This window comes from Bison bison, unplaced genomic scaffold (assembly GCF_000754665.1).
Source record: "Bison bison bison isolate TAMUID 2011002044 unplaced genomic scaffold, Bison_UMD1.0 scf7180017864332, whole genome shotgun sequence".
NCBI lineage: Eukaryota > Metazoa > Chordata > Mammalia > Artiodactyla > Bovidae > Bison > Bison bison.
The window spans coordinates 1,290,349-1,309,651 of record NW_011494904.1 but is presented as its reverse complement, the minus strand read 5'-3'; positions in this window follow the sequence as shown (position 1 = coordinate 1,309,651).

Here is a 19,303-nt window from a genome sequence, read left to right as displayed (position 1 = left end):
TGTTGTCCAGGCTTAAGACAAGATAATTTTTAAATAGAAAACCAGATAAAATTCAGGAAACCAAATGAACTGTTTTTTTTTCTTTTTTAAAATTTACATATATTTTTAGTTGAAGGATAATTGCTTTACAGAATTTTGTTGTTTTCCGTCAAACATCAACGAGAATCAGCTATAGGTACACCCGTGTCCCCTTCCTCTGTTTTATATTTTTTTCTTAATTTAAGACATAAGCAATAGCTGAGGACAGTGCTGCCCGAGGTCCATTTTGGGGTCCTTCAGGGTAGCCCCCCCCGGCATGCTTACTGAGCTCAGAAAGTATCCAAGTTAATCTGGAGAACACCAATGGCAGGTCATTCGAAATAGAAGGAAAAGGAGGTTTGCAACATCTCTTTGCTGTGGGCTCAGGATTGCTGACAATGTCCAGTCTGTGTTCAGAAAAGAGAAAATAAGTGATATAAAGAAATCTTAGTGAGCATTGCCCTTTTGAACTTATTTACTTCATAATAGAAGCCAGGGGATGGATGTGAGCGTGCAATCAGTGTGCTTGTGTTGTGAACGTGTGTGTATGTGTGTGGTTTACATGCGGCCCGTGTGTGTGGGCGAGTGGATGTGTTCCATGGAGTGTGTGTGTGTTTGCTCTTATGTGCACATGTGTGAATGTTGTTTGTGTGGTACATGTATGTGTGCCTGTCATGTGTGTTTGTGTGTGTATGTGTGTGTTTGGTGTACGTGTTTAGTGTATGTGGAATATGCGTGTGTATGTGCAATAGATTACGTGAGATTTGTGTGTGGCGTGTATGTGTGAGGAGGATTATTTATAAATATGCTTTTGTAGAAGGAAAAGTCCTCCAAATTTTATGCCCTTCAATCCAAGCTCCTCTTTGTTTAAAGGTTATCGTTCTGAGGCACAAAGCTGAGTTTAGCTTATCCCTGCTCAAGAGAAAAAAGGGAAGGAAAATGTCACTTCCTGGGGCCTAGAGAGGGCGGCGGGGGTGGCCCCCTTGGCCTGGCCGGCGCTCCCCTTCCCGCGCTCCCGGCCCTCTCGCCGGGTCGCCCCAGTGGTCTCGGGGCGGCGGGGCACGCCCTGGGGGGTGGGCCCGGCTCTGGGTGGGACTCTCCGGTCCTCTCCGCCACGGAGGAGCTTTGACTGTGGACAGGACTTAGGTCTCAGCCTAGCTTTCTCATTTAGACAGAGGGAATGAGAATAGTACTTACTCTCCTTGAAGAATGAGGGTGTCACTGTGAAGATGGAACAAGTTAACCTATAGAATGGACTCAGAACAGAGTTGGACCAGCAAATGAGTGCCTTGGAAGACTTAGTTATTATCTGCCTCAAGGCATCCTGGCCTCCCTATGTACATGCTTTTTCCTTTGAAATAACTTTTCCTCTCCTACACGTGTCTAATACCTTCCTGGTCCCTCAAATGCCATCACTGAAGTCAAGTATAAAACTTTCACTAAGGAAGCATATAGGTCAATGGTTTAGTGCTTGCATTAGGGATCAGAAAGATCTGGAGTAGCATATCCAGCCTCTGTTCTTTATCAAGTCCTTTTTAAAGGATAGCTTTGTCATCAGTAAATCAGATGAACTACTAGGTCCTCCCTTTTCAGAGAATCAACAGCCTTATACGAGTCTACGTACGGGAACACTGTAGGGGAGCAGCCCCTCCACTTTGGGTGCTGTTGACAATTTTTCTTCTGGGCGTGTACACTCAATTATCCTCCTTGTGTTATCCTTACCTAGTGCGTGTCTAGACTGTGTCCATTATTTTTCTTCCCCTCCTTTGCCTAGCACAGTGCTATGTTCATGATACTCCCTCAGAAAACATTTGTGGAATAAGCCAATAATAAGAATGAAAGAGGAATCAGAAAGTGAATCATGAATTTCTAGGGTCAGCCTAAAAGCTATTACTGTAAGAATATATAACGATATTGATAAACATTCAGAGAGCTGCCTTTAAAAGTTTCATAGCTCAAAGAGACCCTGAAACCTTTGGAAGGCAAAAAAGACTTTTAAGAACCTACTTTAATTTATTTTCATCCCCATTTCTTTTGTTGTCATGTGGTGAAGAAGGCTGATTCTCAGGGTCATAGCAAATTGATTTTGTGCTGTGCACTTAAAAGAACTGAAGTGGGTTCTTAGAGTTTTGTTCACTATTACTGCTCCTAAGCATTCTCATCCTGATCATTGATTTAATTTTTTTCTTACAGTAATAGCATTTTGATCAAAACAAAACATTATTTTAGCAAAAATGTTAGCCCTGTGGATAATTGTTAAGGTACTTTTTTGGGTGTTGTAAATATATGTGTAGAAATACCATAACTCATATGATTTTCAAACATCATTTTTGTGGAATGCAACAAATATGGTATGTTTCTAGTATTTATGTTTTTAAATGCCTTTAAAGATCTTTTTATAATTTGTTATGCAAATGTTCATGACTGTAGTAGCAGTTAAAATGTGGATGGTGAGAGGGAATATGTGTAAAATGTTATATTTTATCATTTTATTGTTTACCTTAAAGAGAGTGCTTTAAAACTTTCTTAATTTTTCTCATAGTAGTTGCAAAGGCTTTCAGGCTGCCTGTTCTAACGGTTTACAGGAGAATCCAACAATTGCCTTTGTAAATATCAGAGCAGTACATAAACTCTAGAGGGACCCAATCTGCAGCAGCCTGAGTGGGTCACTGGGAGATTGATTTTATGAATTGGTATTCAAAGTGTTTCTTGCCTTAATAAAATGTAGCCTGAATGGGGTCCTATAATCCACCATTTTCTCAGATTTTTCAGCTGTTTTTTCAGATAATATTCTGCTGGGAGGCTATGTCCAACCATCTTACAAAACAGTAATAAATGGACTGTTTGCCCTTTGCTGTGGTTTTAGTCAGCACCTTGGAGAGCAGAGGTTAAACCTTAAAAAAGGAAGTGATGGAAAATAAAAAAGGAAATTTCATAAGGTGATAAAAAAATTATTCCAATTATAAGTGGGTGATGTATAAAAATACTCCATTGATGAAATGGCTTTCCTCACTGTGTGGATATTAAAGAATCCTTGGATCCGAACCCCTTTAATACCCCCAAACAAGACTTCTGCCACAGCAGGAAGTCAATTATCTCCATGGCAACCAAAACAAATAGTGAATATTGCCTTAGCAGACAAGGTGGATAAAAGGTGCACCTAAAATTAATTTATGTCTTGGGATCAGACACTTGAGATGAGAGAACTGGTCCATAAAGTACCCAAGAGGAGCTATTAAAAGAGAAACAAAATAAGTCCCTTGTTGAGTTCCCTAGAGAGCTGTGGTTGAAGCGTGTAAATCCTTTTTGCTTTGCCTTTATGGGGGAAAGTTGTCAATATGTCCCCATTTACATGGCTGCTTTGATGATGGCCCCTGTAAATCTCAGGCCTGCCAAAGAATGTTTATTAAGAAGTGCCTTCAAGAGTGATCTCTTAATCCATCCTCTAGTACAGCAGGGATATTTTTTATTATTATTATATACATCAATTCTGAGATGCAGAGATGCCCCCAAAGATTAAAGTTCAGAGGATTTTGAGTCTATAAAAATCTTGCATTATAAAAACAGGAAGAAAGAAAAAAGTTCTCCCACAAACACATAGAATTCTCAGAAGCAACCATGGAGCTGTAAATTTTTCATTACATGCAGAAATTAAAAACACTAATTAAAGCACTGTTTGGAAAATAACTCCAAATATTAAAAGGAACTTTTCAAGGGGAAAAGTCTCTCTGATTTCCTGCACCTGGAGATGTGGCTTTTGAAGTCAGGGGGACTCAGGCGGGCCTTTCTTAACCTGCAGGAAGATGGCAGGACCGGAAGGCTGGGCAGGACGCTGAGCCCAGGCCCTCCCTGTGAGGGCAGAGTGTTCTCCCCAGCCTGGACCCCACTTAGTGCTTAGCTGCACTCAGTTTCCTCTTTGTAGTAGGTTCCCCCCACCCCTCACCATTTTTCTGAGATCATAGTTTCCTCTTACATGCAACTTTCAATCAATCTGAGAGTCCAGCTGTTTCTTCTTCCGGAGATTTCTTGCCAAGTTCCCTTCCTTTCTAGCTACCCTTGAGTGCGTGGTTACCGAGTCACTTCAGTGGTGTTGAACTCTTTGTGACCCTATGGACTGTAGCCTGCCAGGCTCCTTGTCCACTGGATTCTCCAGCAAGAATACCGGAGTGGGTTGCCATGCCCTCCTCCAGGGGATCTTCCCGTCCCAGGGATCCAACCCACGTCTGCATTGGCAGGCAGGGTCTTTATCACCAGCACCTCCTGGGAAGCCCATCCCCCCTTATTGCAGCACAGTTGGGTGACTTTCATAGTCCCCTAATGTACTCTGCCCTCTTCTTGCCCTCCTCAGTCCTGTCTTTGCTATACATTGGTGGCATTCTTTTCTTCCAGAAGATCATTTTAATTTTCACTTCTCTCTAAAAAATGTAATGACTTCCTGTTGCCTGTAACATAAAATACAAATTCCTCTATGTGGCATTAATGGTTTCCCACCAGCTAAATTTAACCTGCATTCTAAAATGTCTTCCCACTAATTGCTTCCACAAGCCCATCCTTCTCCTCATTGTCGTTTACCACAAAAGCCTTATAGTTCTCCGTGGGTCTTTACTTGTGCAATTCTTGTTACTAACTGGAATAGCCTCCCCCATGAGCACTTACTTCCTCCTCCCCAACAAAAAAAGCACCTCTCCTGCATCACTTAAAAGCCAGCTCCTGTTTCCTGTCTCTGAACACTTGCTAGCCCTAACCCTCATGGTCTCACTTTCCTCGGACCTCTGTACCTGTGGTAGGCAGAATAGCCTACAAAGATATCTATCTTCTAATTCCTGGAATCTGTGTTGTGTTAAACTATGGGGCAATAAAAATTTGGCAAGTGTAATTAAAGTTGTTGTTGCTTAGTCACATAGTTGTGTCTGACTCTACTGCAACCCCATGGAATGTAGCCCGCCAGGCTCCTCTCTCCATCGAAGTCTCCAGGCAAGGATACTGGAGTGGGTTGCCATTTCCTTTGCCAGGGGATCTTCGTGACCCAGAGGCTGAACTTGTGTCTCCTGCATTGACAGATGAATTCTTTACCATTGAACCACCAGGGAAGCCATAATTAAAGTTACAGACCTTTAAAATAAGGGAGGAATCCTGTATTACTCAGGTGGTCTCAGTCTTATCACATGATCCCTTAGACCCTTCTCTGGCTGTAGTCAAAGAGATGGGGCAGGAGAGGAGGCAGTGAGATGCAGCAGAAGGAAAAGGTAGAGGGTCTAGGTGTGATGAAGACTTCATGCACTGTTCTGACTTAGAGATACAGGGACCCACCAGGAAGGACTAGAGAGAGGCTCCTAGGAGTTGAGTGGCCCTCAGTTGACAGCCAGCAAGAGAATGAAGGTTCAATTCTTCAAGTGCTAGAAACTGAATTCCTTCAAAAACCCAGGTGAAATAGGAAGCAGATTCTTTCCAGATATTAACAAGAGTTTTTTCCAAGTACTTCCAGTTTTCATTCCAATCCCAAAGAAAGGCAATGCCAAAGAATGTTCAAACTACCACAAAATTGCACTCATCTCACACATTAGCAAAGTAATGCTCAAAATTCTCCATTCCAGGCTTCAATAGTATGTGAACCATGAACTTCCAGATGTTCAAGCTGGATTTAGAAAAGGCAGAGGAAACAGAGATCAAATTGCCAACATCCATTGGACCATAGAAAAATCAAGAGAGTTCCAGAAAAACATTTATTTCTTCTTTATGACTCCACCTAAGCCTTTGACTGTGTGGATCACAATAAACTGTGGAAAACTCTTCAAGAGATGGGAATATCAGACCACCTTACTTGCCCTCTGAGAAATCTGTATGCAGGTCAAGAAGCAACAGTTAGAACCAGACATGGGCCAACAGACTGGTTCCAAATTGGCAATGGAGTATGTCAAAGTTGTTTACTGTCACCCTGCTTATTTAATGTATATGCAGAGCACATCATGTGAAATGACAGGATGGATGAAGCACAAGCTGGAATCAAGACTGCCGGGAGAAATATCAATAATCTCAGATATGCAGATGACACCACCCTTACAGCAGAAGGTGAAGAAGAACTAAAGAGCCTCTTGATGAAAGTGAAAGAAGAGAGTGAAAGAGTTCACTTAAAACTCAACATTCAAAAAACTAAGATCATGGCGTCCAGTCCCATCACTTCATGGCAAATAGATGGGGAAACAATGGAAACAGTGAGAAACTTTATTTTCTTGGGCCCAAAATCACTGCGGACAGTGACTGCAGCCATGAAATTAAAATACACTTGCTCCTTGGAAGGAAGGTTATAACCAACCTAGACAGAATATTAAAAAGCAGTGAAATAACTTTGCCAACAAAGGTCCATCTAGTTAAAGCTATGGTTTTTCCAGTTGTCATGTATTAGTGAGAATTGGACCATAAAGAAAGCTGAGTGCTAAAGAATTGATGCTTTTGAACTGTGGTGTTGGAGAAGACTCCTCAGAGTCCCTTGGACAGTAAACAGATCCAACCAGTCCATCCTCAAGGAAATCAGTCCTGAATATTCATTGGAAGGGCTGATGCTGAAGCTGAAACTCCAATACCTTGGCCGCCTGATGCGAAGAACTGACTCATTTGAAATGACTCTGATGCTGGGAAAGACTGAAGGCAGGAGGAGAAGGGGATGACAGAGGATGAGATGGTTGGGTAGCATCACTGACTCAATGGATATGAGTTTGAGCACGCTCTGGGAGTTAGTGATGGACAGGGAAGCCTGGTGTGCTGCAGTCCATAAAGTTGCAAAGACTTGGACACGATTGAGCAACTGAACTGAATTTCCAAGTACTAACCAGGCCTGACCCACCTTAACTTCTGAGATGAGATGATATTGGACACATTTAGGGTTATATGACTGTAGACAACCTATAGAATGGGAGAAAATATTTGCAAATGATGCCATCAACAAGCAGTTAATCTCCAGAATATACAAATAGTTCATACAGTACAGTATCAAGAAAATAAAAATCAACCCAATCAAAAAATGGGCAGAAGAATTAAACAGATATTTCTCCAAAGAAGACATATAGATGGCCATTAGGCACATGAAAAGATGCCCAACATCTCTAATTATTAGAGAAATGTAAATCAAAACTACAAACAGCAAATGCTGAGAGGGTATGGAGAGTAGGGAACCCTCCTAGACTGTTACTTGGAATGTGAATTGGTATAGCCCCTACGGAGAGTGGTATGGAGCTTCCTTAATGACCTAAATATCAGTCAGTTCAGTCGCTCATTCGTGTCTGACTCTTTGTGACCCCACGGGCTGCAGCATGCCAGGCCTCCCTGTCCATCACCAACTCCCTGAACTTGCTCAAATTCATGTCCATTGAGTCGGTGATGACATCCAACCGTCTCATCCTCTGTCGTCCCCTTCTCCTCCTGCCTTCAATCTTTCTGAGCATCAGGGCGTTTTCAAATGAGTCACTTCTTCACATCAGGTGGCCGAAGTATTGGAGTTTCAGCTTCAGCATCAGTCCTTCCAAGGAATATTCAGGACTGATTTCCTTTACGATAGACAGGTTGGATCTCCTTGCAGTCCAAGGGACTCTCAAGAGTCTTCTCCAACACCACAGTTCAAAAGCTTCAATTCTTTGGTGCTCAGCTTTCTTTATAGTCCAACTCTCACATCCATACATGACTACTGGAAAAACCATAGCTTTGACTACATGGACCTTTGTCAGCAAAGTAATGTCTCTGCTTTTTAATATGCTGTCTAGGTTGATCATAACTTTTCTTCCAAGGAGTAAGCGTCTTTTAACTTCAAGGCTGCAATCATCATCCGCTGTAATTTTGGAGCCAAAAAAAGCAAAATCTGCCAGTGTTTCCACTGTTTCTCCATTTATTTGCCATGAAGTGATGGGGACCAGATGCCATGATCTTCGTTTTCTGAATGTTGAGTTTTAAGCCAACTTTTTCACTCTTCTCTTTCACTTTCATCAAGAGGCTCTTTAGTTCTTCCTTGGTTTCTGCCATAAGGATGGTATCATCTGCATATCTGACGTTATTGATATTTCTTCCAGCAATCTTGATTCCAGCTTGTGCTTCCTCCTGCCCAGCATTTCCCATGATGTACTCTGCGTATAGGTTAAATAAGCAGGGTGATAATATACAGCCTTGACATATTTCTTTCCCTATTTGGAACCAGTCTGTTGTTCTATGTCCAGTTCTAACTGTTGCTTCCTGACCAGCATACAGATTTCTCAAGAGGCAGGTCAGGTGGTCTGGTGTTCCCATCTCTTTCAGAATTTTCCACAGTTTGTTGTGATCCACACAGTCAAAGGCTTTGGCATAGTCAATAAAGCAGAAATAGATGTTTTTCTGGAACTCTTTTGCTTTTTCGTTGATCCAGTGGATGTTAGCAATTTGATCTCTGGTTCCTCTCCCTTTTCTAAATCCAGTTTGAACATCTGGAAGTTCACGGTTCACATACTGCTGAAGTCTGGCTTGCAGCTGTCATATGATCCTGCTATCCCACTCTAAGTATACATCTAGAGAAAACCATAATTTGAAAAGATACATGCATCCCAATGTTCACTGAAATGCTATTTACAATAGCCAAGACATGGAAGCACCCTAAATATCCATTGATAAATGAATACAGAGGATGTGGTGTACATACAACTGAATGTTACTCAGCTGTAAAAATGAATGAAATAGTGCAATTTGCAGTAACATGAATGGACTCAGAGCTTTTCATATATTAAGTGAAGTAAGCCGAACAGCCTGGAGAAGGAAACGGCAACCCACTTTAGTGTTCTTGCTGGAAAATCCCATGGACAGAGAGCCTGGCGGGCTACAGTCCATGGGGTCGCAAAGAGTCGGACACGACGGAGTGACTAACACACACACACACACATGCCAAACAGAGGAAGACAAATATCATATGATATCACTTATATGTGGAACCTTCAGAAAATATGAGTGAACTTACATACAAAACAGAAATAAACCCATAGACAAAACAAACTTATGGTTACCAAAAGGGAAGGGAGGATAGACGCATTAGGGGTGTGGGATTGACACTTACACTGCTGCTGCTGCTAAGTTGCTTCAGTCGTGTCCGACTCTGTGTGACCCCATGGACTGCAGCCTACCAGGTTCCTCCATCCATGGGATTTTCCAGGCAAGAGTACTGGAGTGGGTTGCCATTGCCTTCTCCTAACACTTACACACTACTGTATATAAAATAGATAACCAACTAGAATGTATACTCTTCACTTACATCTGAGCTGGACTTTTTCTCCTCCTATTGTCCCACAGAGCATAATAGAATCAGTGCTGTGGGGGTTTCAAGAAGACTGTAGCTTTTGCTCCTTTGCAGCGCTCGGCCGCAGTGAAGAAGCCCAGGATGAAACAGCAAGTGGAGAGAGGCCCAGGCATCTGTCACTTCAGGCTTTCGTACTTAGGGCCCAGGTCATCAGGGTACACTGTTCCAGTCAAGCCACCAGCTTGCTGCAGACACAGAGTCCAGTTGAGATTGGAAGAACTGCGTGGTCAGCCCCCAAAATCCCGAAATATTTGATGATAAATTGATAAATAAACAACGATAAATTGTTCTTAACATGCTCAGCTTCATTTTCTGTCTTGTTTGGTTTTGGCAGCAATATGTAGCTGATGCTAAAGGTTATCTTAAATTTCTTTCATATTCCCCCTTAGCCTCCTTACAACCTAGCCCACCCTTGTCCATTATAAACACTCAAGTGTTTTGTGGTGGAATTAATACCTGCTTTTTCCTTGGCTTGATCTTTTTACAAATTCAATTTATTTAATTTTATGTTTACTAAGTTAGATTTTTTAGTTGGCTCTCTTAGAAGCCTGATCACATATTTGCAAGGTAGTTTCATAATTTGGATAAAAATATACTTATCTTTGGGGCTTCCCAGGTGGCTGAGTGGTAAAGAATCTGCCTGCAACACAGGAGACACAGGTTTGATCCCTGGTCCAGGAAGATCCACTGGAGGAGGAAATAGTGACCCACTCCAGCATTCTTCCCTGGGAAAACCCATGGACAGAGGAACCTGGTGGGCTACAGTCCACGGGTTGCAAAGAGTTGGACACAACTTACCGACTGAACAACAACAAACTTACCTTTAAGCTGTGTAGACAGGATAGGGCAAGTAAGAAAGGTACCCCTGACTCTCATAATTGGATAAGTGTGTGAGTTGTATGTCTTTGATTTATGCTGATTTTGTGCAAGTCATATAGTTTCCTGGGCGTTGATTAGCTTGTCTAAGTTGGGAGGTCTGGATCAGAGGTGCTGTGCAGTCTTTTCCAAGCGTATTGTTTACAGACCTGGCTTAGACAGTTGTGGCCACAGAGGCAAGAACTGCTGAGTTCGTTCCAAGTTTAAAGCAGTTGTCAAAGAGGAGAAACTGTTTTCTCTGGGGTAGAAGACAAGACCCAGTGGTCACTGCTTTCATGGTATGTTTTGTCATTTGTTGGGAAGGAAATTAATTTGTGATCCTTGTCCAGCTCCCTTGGTCTATATCATAAAATACATCACAACTGGCAGGAGGCTGGCAGCATCAGCAGGGAGAGCATGGAATCATTTTAGGAATGAATGGGCCTCTTTAATTCAACAATCACATGTTTTCAGAAGACCATTGGAACATATTTACTGCCACCAATTTCCTCACTGGAAATACTTTCTAATCAGTTAGCACAGTCACCCATGATTTGGCAAATTTTTTTATTTTTTAAATTGATTTTTATTGGCGTATAGTTGTTTTACAATGTTGTCTTAGTTTTTCCTGTATAGCAAAGAGAATCCACAGACTCAAACCATATGTCAAGGCCTTTATAAGATGTGTAAATTGTTTTAAAAAAATTAGATTTTGCATTTTTCAATAAGTAAAAAGAAAATTACAGTTGAGATTATGCTCCAAGTATATTTAGTTAGATCTAATTAGAGTAATGTTCATCTATCAGTGTGAAATTAGGAACTTTCTATTAGATGAACAACTTTATTTTTCCAAGCAAAGATACTATGTGACTTGATGCAAACCAATATTATCTAAAGAAATAAATTTACTAAAAAAAAAAAAAAAGAAAGAATGGGTCTTTTACACCTTGCAGAGTGGCAGTTTCTTTCATATTTGTGTTACAATAAGCCTATTGCTGCAATGCTTGAAGATGCTGAAGCCTGCTCTGTGGTTGGTGAGTAAGAGGAAGTAAAAAAATAGCTTTCTTAATCTAAACTAATTTAAATATCTTATTCCTTAGGGAGAAAATTTATGAGTACAAATTTCTTAATTGTTGTTATATGGTTACTGCTCTCTATAGTAAGTGTATGCTGTTGATCACACTAGAGTGAAATGACCTCTCCCTCTGGATGAAATATTTAAGGCCTGCAGGGAGAAGGGAATGGCACCCCACTCCAGTACTCTTGCCTGGAAAATCCCATGGATGGAGGAGCCTGGTAGGCTGCAGTCCATGGGGTTGTGAAGAGTCGGACACGACTAAACGACTTCACTTTCACTTTTTACTTTCATGCATTGGAGAAGGAAATGGCAACCCACTCCAGTGTTCTTGCCTGGAGAATCCCAGGGTCGGTGGAGCCTGACCGGCTGCCGTCTATGGGGTCGTGAAGAGTCGGACATGACTGAAGCGACTTAGCAGCAGCAGCAAAGTGTTCAAGCTGGTTTTAGAAAAGGCACAGGAACCAGAGATCAAATTGCCAACATCTGCTGGATCATTGAAAAAGCAAGAGAATTCCAGAAAAACATCTATTTCTGCTTTATTGACTATGCCAAAGCCTTTGACTGTGTGGATCACAATAAACTGTGGAAAATTCTGAAAGAGATGGGAACACCAGACCACCTGACCTGCCTCTTGAGAAACCTATATGCAGGTCAGGAAGCAACAGTTAGAACTGGACATGGAACAACAGACTGGTTCCAAACAGGAGAAGGAGTAAGTCAAGGCTGTATATTGTCACCCTGCTTTTTTAACTTATATGCAGAGTATATCACAAGAAACGCTGGGCTGGAGGAAGCACAAGCTGGAATCAAGATCGCCGGGAGAAATATCAATAACCTCAGATAAGCAGATGACACCACCCTTTCGGCAGAAAGTGAAGAGGAACTCAAGAGCCTCTTGATGAAAGTGAAAGTGGAGAGTGAAAAAGTTGGCTTAAAGCTCAACATTCAGAAAACAAAGATCATGGCATCTGGTCCCATCACTTCATGGGAAATAGATGGGGAAACAGTGGAAACAGTGTTAGACTTTATTTTTTTTTGGCTCCAAAATCACTGTAGATGGTGACTGCAGTCATGAAATTAAAAGACTCTTACTCCTTGGAAGGAAAGTTATGACCAACCTAGACAGTGTATTCAAAAGCAGAGACATTACTTTGCCAATAAAGGTCTGTCTAGTCAAGGCTATGGTTTTTCCAGTGGTCATGTATGGATGTGAGAGTTGGACTGTGAAGAAGGCTGAGCGCCGAAGAATTGATGCTTTTGAACTGTGGTGTTGGAGAAGACTCTTGAGAGTCCCTTGGACTGCAAGGAGATCCAACCAGTCCATTCTGAAGGAGATCAGCCCTAGGATTTCTTTGGAACGAATGATGCTAAAGCTGAAAGTCCAGTACTTTGGCCACCTCATGCGAAGAGTTGACTCATTGGAAAAGACTCTGATGCTGGGAGGGATTGGGGGCAGGAGGAGAGAGGGACGACAGAGGATGAGATGGCTGGATGGCATCACCAACTTGATGGACGTGAGTTTGAGTGAATTCCGGGAGTTGGTGATGGACAGGGAGGCCTGGCATGCTGCGATTCATGGGGTCGCAAAAAGTCGGACACGACTGAGTGACTGAACTGAACTGAACTGAATGGGCAGGTGGGCAGCAGCTGCTGGGTCACAAGCTATTCCTTCCACTCTCAGGTCTGAGGATTATATGAGCTGATGCCTCTAACCTCCCGCTGTCTCTAATATTCATTTCATAGGCAGGAACCTGAAGCTTCCTTGTCCTCCTGGCAGTTCCCACCTTCATCTCCTGATTCTAGACCAGAGACCAGCAGTTTGAGAGCAACCGACCTTTCCCTCTAAGTCTAGTCCACCTTCCTGGAATTTACTTCTTTATCCCTGAATTGGGAAGTAAAGATAAGACATCTTCAAAGTTTCATAGCAATAGAGGCAAGAATACAAATTTTTTGTATCTCTAGCCTGCTTCATACAGATGGACTACATCTTCACATGTGAGACAGAAATAACTTCATTGTCATTCAAGGAACCCGGAAACTTCTGGTTCTTTCCAACAGTCATATGTCACACACTCCAACGTTGTCTATAACTTAAGTTTGGTGTACTTTCCACAGCATTCTTGCAAGTAATAACCACATATTTTTAAGCTTAATAAAAGGCAACATTATAAAAATTAATGGTCACTAGGCCACCTGCAAAATATTAATATAAATTAAAGATTAGTAATACTTAACATTTTTTTGTATAACTATCTCTTCTAAACCAGTATAAATTGAGGTATATTGAGAAGCTTGCCATATTCACTTAAACCGTACAAACACTAAGTATAAAAATACATTTCAAAACTCTTGTAAGTACTTCTGCTTCAGGTATAATGGAGCTGAGGACCAGAACTACCTTCCCTTCTTAAGCTAGTAGAAAACTAGATAAAACATGTAAAAAATGATTCTCACCCACTGGAAGATGAGAAATGGAGAGTGATTCCAGGAGAAGAAAAGGAGCTGAGGTGCTTTCTATAACTGCCCCAGGTAATGAACTGGAAAGGGTGTTCTGACTACATAACTGGGAGAGAAAACCAAAGGCCAGCCTGTGGGTCCCAGTGACTTGAGGATACAGAGTTCAGAACGTAGGAAGGACAGGATCTGGCCTGGACAAGGGTGAGGAGAACAAGCCATTTGTCTCAGGCACAGAAGTTAAAGGGATGCTGGAAACTAAGTACTCAAAAAAAAAAAAAAAAAAAATCCAATATTTTAAAAATTAAACAATATAGAAAGCTCATGATGAGCAAAATATCAAACTTTTAAAAAAGACAGAAACTGACTCTGAACATGCATGATTTGGCTGCCCTTGCCTTACTCTGATCTACCTCTGTCAGAATTTTTAATTTTGGTGAAGTCCAACGTGTCAATCATCACTTGTATTTGGTTTACTAAATCTTTGCCTATAGCAAATTTACAAAGATTTTCTCCTATATTTTCCTCTAGGAATTTTGTTGTTTTTACTTTTAAATTTAAGTATGAATTTTATTAAATTAATTTTATTTATGTTGTGAGTTAGGGGGTCAAGATTCTTTGTTGTTTTTTTTTTTTCATACAGATATCTATTGGTTTCAGCATCTCTTGATGAAGTGAATATGTTTCTCTATTTGATGACATTTTGGCTTTTGTGAAAATTCAGTTGGCCACACATATGTATATAGGTTTTTGGACTCTATTTTATTTTCATGAGATGTTTGTCTGCCATTATATCATTACCATCTTGTCTTGACTATTGTGACTTTTAGTAAGTCTTAAAATGAGATGGTGTGATTATTCTAGTTTGTTCTTTGATTTTGAAATTGTTTTCATTATTCTAGGTCCTTTTATTTGTATATCAATTTTAGAATGAGCTTACTAATGTCTATTACTATGACTTTCAAGTAAAATTGCTTGAATCTGTAATTCAAATTTGAGGAGAATGTGTACCATATCAAGCCTTCTAGTTTATGAACTTGGACTTGTAATACTGTATATTTCTCTCCAATTAGTCTGCTGCAATGGCTCTCCATAATGCTGTGCAGTTTTTAGTATAGAGATCGTGTGCTTTTCAAATTAAATTTATTCAATTAATTCAATTTTCCAATTTTTTGCTGGGGTATAGACATGTAATTGATTTTTATATGTTAAACTTTTGCTAGCTATTAATAAATTCATTAATCAATTTCAAAAAATTTGTAGATTCCTTTGAAATTTTATGTAGAGAAACTTATATGGTCTGTAAATAGAGATAAGTCTGTTTCTCCATTTCTCTTTTCAAATCATGCTCTTCCTCACTCCCTCCCCCGCATCCTTTCTTTCTTCTGTCTGTATCTATCGTCTATCTATCATTTTCCAATTGCAATAATTAAGACCTCTTGAGGCTCTGTACGTTTTTCTTCAATATTTTCTCTCTGCTTTTCAGGTTGAATTACTGCTTTTTGTATATCTTCACTATCACTAATTCTTTCGCATGCCAGCTCTAAGATACTGTTAACCTCCATTCTCTTGTTTTAGTCATTTTACTTGAAGTTGTACAATTTATACTTACAATTTTTATTTCTCTTCTGAGATTTCCTATTTATTTACTTATGGCTAACTATACTTTCTTTTACTTTTAAAACAACTTTTCTTTAGCTCTTTGAACATATTTACAGTTGCTGCTTTAAAGTCTTTGTTAAATCCAACACATGAGTAATCTGCGGGATGAATTATTTTGGCAGTTTTTTTTCTTTTTTTGCTGAATATGACTCATGTTTTCTTGTTTCTTTATGGATTTGGTTATTCAGTAGTCATCTTTGATAGCACATTGTAGAGATTCTGGAAAATGTTGATTTTATTTTGGTGGGCAGTTCAATTACTGGCTGGTCATCTTTGACTTTATAATCTTGGCCTTAGTAATCTGCTTTGTTAGGATAAATGTTTGGAAAGATGTTTGGAGGGGTTTTCCAGCCTCTCACTTGATGGGACTCAATTTCTGCACTTTGTCTTCCAGGAGATCTTGTCAGGGTTTGGTTTTAGATTTTATTTGGGTAGATATGGAAAAAGGCATAGGTCTTACTTCTAAAAGGCAGTGTTTTGTTGTCCTGGAGGATATCCAAAGTGCTAGTGAAATTTTAACAAGCACTGACTGACCACTATTATCTCTTTTCTAGGTTTAACCCTGCAGCAGCTGCTTTCTGGAAGCCTTCTGTGATATCAGTTTGACCGTGCACAGCACAGCCTTTGGTCATGTGGTATATGAGGAATCTTCTGTCCACCATTTAAAGTCCCTACTGTGTATATCTTCTGCTTCTGGGGTCCTGGTCCTATAGATTCCAGCTCTTCCAACTCTGATCTCTGCCTTCTTAGCACAGATGGATTGCCACCTGGACTCCAGCTCACCACACTGCAGTCAAGAGGTTGTTCCAAGATTTCCCTGGTGGTCCGGTGGTTAATACACAATGCTCCCAGTGCAGGGGGCACAGGTTTGATCCCTGGTTGGGGAACAAAGACCCCTGTATGCTTCCTGGTGAGGGCAAAATAAAATCAACAAAAACCCTAACTTGTCCCCAGTCAGACAGCTGGGTTATCATGAATGAGACTCACATTGTGAGTTCCTTTTTCAGGGAGCACAGCCTTGAACTGCTTGTGATCCATTGCTGAAACCCAAATGCCTCCTATATCTGACCCATTACTACACTTGTTTATGATCGGAATGCTACTCTGGTACTAGTTTTTGCATTATAGTCAGCATCATTTTAATCTTTATATAATATTAATGACAGTTCTTTATATTTGTTAAACATATAGACTCTGACAGTAAAGAATCTGTCTGCAGTGCAGGAGACCCGAGTTCAGTCCCTGGATCGGGAAGATCTCTGAAGAGGGGAATGGCAACCCACTCGAGTATCCTTGCCTGGAGAATCCCATGGACAGAGGAGTCTGGCAGGCCACAGTCTGTGGGGTCGCACAGAGTTGGATATGATTGGTGCCTGAGTTGGTGATGGACAGGGAGGCCTGGCGTGCTGCGATTCATGGGGTTGCAAAGAGTCGGACACGACTGAGCGGCTGAAATGAACTGAACTGAACTGAACTGTACACTTTACACTGTAGTTTTGATCATACGACCTTCTTGTGAATACGCAAAAAACAAAAATATAAGTGAAAGGAATTGAGTATTTTTCCTAAAACTTCAAATTCTTTTGAATTACTTCAAGTCAGAGTTGTTGGTGCTTGTAATTTTCCATACCGTTGTATGGTGCTCTGGGCCACTGAGATCGCTACTGATTCCTCAAATGACTGATCTATTGATTCTGTGATTCTCTTCAAGTTACTGTCACTTCTGAATTTTGATGTTGATATGTTTAAGGAGTGTAAATGTGCACCAGCTTTGTATGTTATGACTGCCACCTGGTCCACAGTAATTATGACATGCCATGGGCAGTAAGAGAGCATCCAGATCTTCAAGATATTAAAATGTGGGTAAGTGTGCAGATTAGAATCAGTGGCATACAGTATCTGACTCACACTATATGCATCTTAGTTGTGAGAAAATTATAGACTAACTCAAAAAATAAAAACAGTTTTATTATATTACAGGGACTGTATTTAGCATGATTCTAGAATTAATCACCAGTCTTTACTCTTGTAACTAACACTGGATATATAATGTAATCCACTAGTAATTTTTATTAATATAACTTAACAGGGAATCAAAGTTAATTTTGTTTTTTTCTTCCAAAGTCAATTTTGAATATCAATGTGGAAAAAAAATGTAGAGAAGAAAGAATGATATCTACATACAAGGATTTATCGATTTCCTGTGTTAGGGCCAAGGGCAGGCTGCCCCAACATATACCTCAATGGCATAGAGATTATTTAGAATTAAAATTACTTGAGAAGCAGTTGGTAAAAAAAGATACAGAAAACACTCTTACCCTCCACGTTTCCCCTGAAAGTAGGAAATAAATCTTCCATGTGAAAGTGTCCTTCCTATACCAGGGGGATAGAGAGCTTTCTTATAAACAAAGTTAGGGAATTCAAGGCTAAGAAAGCTATAAAGAGGCTTTATTACTTCTTCATTAGTCTGCTTCCCCAAGCACAAGCCTCTTTCACAGATACTTTTTTTCTTTGTATAAAAATAATATACAAACAGCCTACTTTGTTCACTTCAGGGGTCCTATTTCAATGAGAGCTCTGTGTCTATGAATTAAATTAGTCTTTTTCTCTTGTTAATCTGTCTTGGTCAATTAATTATTAGACCAGTTAAGAGAACTCAAAAGACCTTGACCCTATATGAAAGGTGGGCAAATATGCTTTAGATGAAAAATAAACAATTTAGTGTGGATTTCTTAACACATCACTGCTTACATTTTGATACATTTGTCTTTGTAATGCTAAATAAGAGGGCTTCCACTCTACTATTATTATGTCTGTTTTACAAAGGAAGAAGTTGAAATAAAACCCAAGAAAGAGTAATGAAGGGAAAAACTATGATTCCACAGTCACCAAGTGCCACCACTTGGTGGTGTGGCATGTGGGATGCCCACCACAGTGCAGTTTCAAAGACCCCCACCCTCAAGTTTAACAGTCTCCCACTGAGTCCCCATGTGTACTTAGAAAAAGCATTTAGCTTCTCCAGATTTGAATATTTTATCTGTTAAATAGAGGGGATTGTATCAGATATCTTAGTTCCATTAATTCTAATAATTAACTTCTATCACATAATTCTCTACCACTTAAGCATGGCTCCAATACTTAAGTTCTTCATGAATACTTTTACCAGACAGAAACAGGTGAGGAAAAATACTTTCAATATTTATTTGAATTTTTACAATACCATAGTGGTAATAGGGCTTCCCGTGTGGTGATAGTGGTAAAGAACCTGCCTGTCAATGAAGGTAGATGTAAGAGATGAGGGTTCGGTTGCTGGGTTGGGAAGATCCCCTAGAGCAACCCACTCCAGTATTCTTGCCTGGAGAATCCCATGGAGAGCGGAGACTGTGGGCCGTATGGCCCATAGGGTCGCAAAGAGTCAGACACGACTCACGTGACTTAGCACACATGCACACATAGAGATAACAGCGTGGCTAAACTGAGACAGCCCAACTAAGAGTTGCTGAGGTCTTCTTTGATGATTTTATGCCTGTCCAAAATTTCAAATTCCTTTTATATGGGCTCAGATATCAAGATAGTTGACATTTCCCTTGTCAAATATTCTAAAATTTTGTTGCTGTTGTTCAGTCACTAAGTCATGTTCGACTCTTTAAGATCCCATGGATTGCAGCACGCCAGGCCTCCCTGTCCATCACCAACTCCCAGTGTTCACTCAGACTCACGTCCATTGAGTTAGCGATGCCATCCAGCCATCTCATCCTCTGTCGTGCCTTTCTCCTCCTGCCCCCAATCCCTCCCAGCATCAGAGTCTTTTCCAATGAGTCAACTCTTCGCATGAGGTGGCCAAAGTACTGGACTTTCAGCTTCAGCATCATTCCTTCCAAAGAAATCCCAGGGCTGATCTCCTTCAGAATGGACTGGTCGGATCTCCTTGT